We start from the raw sequence: 5,471 nt of genomic DNA, 5'->3' as shown, positions 1-5,471 counted from the left end.
TTTAAGAAACATTAAATAAAGTTTTTTTTAGTTACAATACTGATATACTCTGCATTTTATTATTGATTTCTCGGGGCATCTTATACTAGAAGCACAATGTTTTGACTTTGCGATTTGCTCACTTTTTACATTTCTTTAATTTTCGAAAAAAAATGGAATTTCAATTAAATTTTATATAACATTATCTTAAAGCTTATTAAATTTCCTTCAAAGTGGCGTATTATTTTTTAAATTCTGCCCATAGACTTCTAGCATTTATCCAAAAATGAATACGGTATCTCATAATAAAGATCTTTCCTCTATATAGATGTTGTGTCATAGTAAAAATGTTAACTTTAGTAAATACAATTCTGTACACGGAATTGTAACTTCGGAAGTCAATATCTGTTGAACGAAGCGTTTGCGTTTTAGTAAATACAATTCTGTACACGGAATTGTAACTTCGGAAGTCAATATCTGTTGAACGAAGCGTTTGCAAACATATTTCCAGAGAAAAATTTTGTTTATTTTTAGGTCCTAAATTTATTTAAAATTTGGCTATTTAATACATCTTGTATATATGTATTATTTTAATTGACGCACTAAAAACTCTCTTGAACAGTGCATTTTAGAGAAAAATGTTTCAGACAAAAATTATATAATTTGGAGGAGAACATAAGATGGTGCTATTGCTTTGACTTTGGAAAGTTGTTTGAAGGTCACATAAAGGTCATCATCAATTTCTTAAATGGAATCTCATATATTTCATTGCATATTCTTGTAGCTTGCTTCAAAAGCCTTCCAAAACACTATAACAAAATTATTTTTCATTAAGTACTTTTTGAATTATAAGGCTTCAAAGATACAGTACCATTGGCATTAGTATTATCCAAAGTGTTCGACCGACGATTAAAACCTCTTGAATGTTGTTTAGGACTAAGACTTGGATAACATTAGTTAAGATCAAGACCATTAGAAATTGTACCTCTTATTTTTATGTAGAAATTTTTAGTCGATCAAACACTTTGAATAATGCTGTACTCATTGCATAACTAAAAGTACTTAATGAAAAATATTTTCTTATAGTGTTTTGGAAAGCTCTCGACATCATCTATTAAATTCTGGAAACGAAAGTAAGGTGTTCCATTAAAAAAATTGATGTGATCTTGACTTAATGTGATCTTGACGCCAAGGTCTAATTGATAAGATCAATAAATAGACTTTTTCGAACCCTACAACTTTTGTTTGAACAATTTTTCTCAATATGCTGAAATAAAAATTTGTAAAATTTGTATAAAGAAATTTTTCTCAATATTTCTCAATATAATAAAAATTTGTAAAATTTATAAAATTTGTATATTTAAAGTAAATTGTTGTTTTTAAAGCAGATTGAAGAATTTGTGTTTTTAAGTAGTACTTAAAGTTACATTTATTTTTCATAATAAAAAGTAAATTTACAATTATACATTAATCGTTTCAATTTTAATCATTGTATGACTGAATATTTTTATTACATTTATTTGATAATTTTTATTATTATTTACTAATAATCATACTTATTTTTTTCTATATTTATTTCTCAACATATTTATTTACTTATTATGTATTTAATGATTACATATACAATATGAACATAATAATAAAAGTAAAAATATTTGAAAAATAAACACAGAATGATATGTGGATTACAGTGATTTATAGTATTAATTGTAAATGTGTTAAATAATGGATATTATTTTACTTTGTTTCTTATTTTAATTTTATTTTTTAATTTTATTTTTAAGAACTTTTTATTCTATTATCTAATTCTATATTATTCTAATTTTTCTATATTACTTATTTTTTTCAGAACAGCGATTATTATGATTATTAAACAAAGATATTTAAATTTTTTTGATTAACAATCGTTAATAAAAAAAATTTTTTTCTTCACAACATTGAAATATTCTTGAAACCGTATAACTTCTGTTTAAACAATTTTTTTTCATCTTTTACACTTCCGATATTAATCTTGAAAGAAAAATATTGTTTTTTTCAAAGGGGTATTTCACTTCTTAAACATGATTTAGGGCACGTATAAAAAAATACGTGTCTTTTAGATTTTCATGTTTAACAACATATTTCATGGAAAATCAAATCGGTTCCGGACAGTTGTGAAACTTCCCTTGTGAGTCGGAAAATCCTTTACTATTGTGCAATTTTTGCAACTTTAGGAGATATTAATTTCTAAATATCACTTAATGAGCACATATCCGCGCGGATTACCACCAAGTATATGCTCATTGGTCGCGATCGCTTGTTGCGCGAAGAGTAATGACTTGTAGGTACGCTGCTTGAATTATGGCGCTTAGCATGCGCCTATCAAGTAGTTCTCGCGCGATAATCAACTGCAACTTATAGGCGTAGTCTTGACGGTAGTCCGCATAGATGTGCTTATTTGGTGACCTTTAGAAATTAATATCTCCTAAAATATTGCGAAAATTGCAAAATAATAAAAGACTTTTCAACTTAGTTTAGTCCATTCTACATTGACAATGAGAAAAAGAATTTTGACAAGCCACTAGTATCTTTAAGTAATAGGTAAATATGTGACAACAAAATTGTTGTTATTGCTACTAGTCTGCTATATCAATTAATTATTAATAATAGAAGAAAACTATATAAAACCTAACCTATCTTTTGGATAGATTTTAAGATCGTTTCATAGAAATCATAAGATTTGTTCGCTTCGCAAGCTCCAACATGCTCCTACCATAGTTCCTATTCATTCTATCAAGCGTGTTGGAGTGAGTAAGAGCATATTGAAACGTATTAGAACATGCGACGCGAACAAATCTATAAATAATCGTGGGGTCTTAAGTCGAGGGAAACTGAATCGACAGTCACAGGCAAATATAAGGAGAATACTTGACTAGAATTGGTCAATATCTTACGATTTGAGATCCTACGACCATCTATGACTTTTATGTACGTATATATGAGTCTTTTATTTGCTAGCGATACTATTAATTATGTGTTACGTAACGAATGAGAAATAATTAATTTGCAATAGTAATCGAACGTTTTCTTAACAAATATCATTTGTTTTCCCTTGATTTGTTCCTATAATAAAATCATTTCTTTCAGTGTACCCGCTCATGAGAAGTGATCTCGTAAGTCGGGAACTTCCTGTATATTCGAGTTAAATTTTCATTATCGAGACTTCTTTTATGTATTAAAACAAACAAATAAAATGTAGCATTTTACTGTTTATATCTTTTTCTTTTCTTATTTTCTCTATTTTTTCCTACTTCTCTATTTTTCTTTTTTTCCTTTTTTTTAAATACCTAAAAAGTATTATACCTAAATTTTTCTTATATCTGTACTTAGATGATTATAAAAAAAATGTATCGGTACTTATATATTTTCTATATAATATCTACCAGGTGTATAAGCTTAAATCCACTGTTTTTTAGTCAGAAAAACTTTTTTTTTTCCTAGGAACCAAAAACAAATTTATTCAAAGTACTTGCCCTCGCTAACTACACATTTTTTTCCATCTTTCGGGCAATTTGTGTATACCACGCCAAAAAAATTCCTCATTTTTCGAGATAAACTACTCATCAAGCCATTTTCGGACATCTTCGTAAGAATCGAAGTGCCACTCAGCGAGCGCGCCGACGAAAACAGGTGATAGAAGGTGCCAGGTCTGGTGAGTAAGCGGGATGGGGGTAGCACTTCCCAGTTGAGTGTCTCCAAGTAGTTTTGGACCATTGTTGACGTGTGCGATGGTGCGTTGTCGTGGAGGAAAATCAGCTTGTCATGACTTTTCCGATAATGCGGCCTTTTTTCATGCAGAGCACAGTGCAATTTGATCAGTTGTTGATGGTAGCGGTGAGCATTAACAGTTTCACCAGGTTTTAACAGCTCGTAGTAGATGACATCCTCCTGATCCCACCAAACGCACAGCATCGTCTTCCGTCCGAAGTAATTTGATCTTGAGGAAGATGTTGATGGTTGGACGAGATCAACCCAAGATTTCTTGCGTTTAGGATTCTGAAAATAGATCCACTTTTTATCGCCTGTCACAATCCGATACAGGAACGACTTTCTTTTTGTCTGGCAAGCAGAATTTAGCATGTGTTTTGGCGTCGCTCCATCTACCTATCGTTCAGTTCATGCGGCACCCATTTTCCAATCTTTTGAACCTTCCCCATGGCATGTAGCCGCATGGAAATGGCTGCTTGAGAAATACCCAATTGTTTGCAAGCATTTTTTGCGATTGGGTATCGTCCTTGTCCAAAAGAGCCTGCAATTGACAGTCCTCAACCTTCCTGGGCCGATTTTCACGCTTCTTGTCACTCAGATCAAAATTGTCGTCATTGAACCGGCGAAACCAATCTTTGCAATCTGTTCTTTCTGATAAAGGATAAATTGTCGCCATAAGCCTCCACAAGCATTCGATGCAATTCGGCAGCCGATTTCTTCAAATTGAAACAGAAAAGCAAAGCTTCCCGCATATGCTTTTTTTTTAGCAAAAAACTAAACATGATTACGAAAGAAAAAATGTATGTTGTTGTATGAAATTACTGATGATGCACTGATTAATGTTGACAGATGTCAAACACATAAAAAAAAGTGTGTTGTGTGCCCAGGGTAGCTTTGTATGCTCACTAATGCCACTTGTGAACAAATAGCGGATTTAAGCTTATACACCTGGTATACCTATATATAGATACCTTTAAACTAGTATCTGTTCCAACACACACACACACACACACACACACACACACACACACAAAGTGAAATCAACAGAAAGAGACTAGAATTTATTTTGACATTATTCGTTTTCCTACAGTTCTGTAACTTCAGAAGTCAATATCTCTTCAACGAAATTTGCGAACATACTCCCAAAAGAAAATTTTGTTTATTTTGAGATCATAAATTCATATTTAAAATTTAGTCATTTAACCTGAAACACTATTTTATATATGTATGTATGTATACAAAATGTCTGGAAATAATCATCAAATATTTCACAAGCAGGTAGAGCGGACTAAACTGAACCGAAAAGTCCTCTACCATTTTGTAAATTTCCCCAATAGTTAATTGGATATTAATCCTTAAAGATAGCCGAATACGCGTACTCGCTCGGTCTTGGGAGTTGGGGATGGCTGGCAAGCGCCCCGCGTCGCGCATTTCTCTGCAAGTCTCCATAGGTCAGACGGCGCTTGCCCACTCCCTAAGGCCCGCGCGCCAAGCGATCGATAGGCGTATACACTTCGCAGTAGTAATCGGCTTTGTGTGTGTGTGTGTGTGTGTGTGTGTGTGTGTGTGTGTGTGTGTGTGTGTGTGTGTGTGTGTGTGTGTGTGTGTGTGTGTGTGTGTGTGTGTGTGTGTGTGTGTGTGTGTGTGTGTGTGTGTGTGTGTGTGTAGTGTAGTGTGTGTAGTGTAGTGTGTAGTGTGTGTGTGTGTGTGTAGTAGTAAGTGTGTGTGGTGGTGTGTGTGTGTGT

Source organism: Atta cephalotes (genome assembly GCF_000143395.1).
Source record: "Atta cephalotes unplaced genomic scaffold scaffold00024, whole genome shotgun sequence".
Lineage (NCBI taxonomy): Eukaryota > Metazoa > Arthropoda > Insecta > Hymenoptera > Formicidae > Atta > Atta cephalotes.
Note: the sequence above shows the minus strand (reverse complement) of the source record.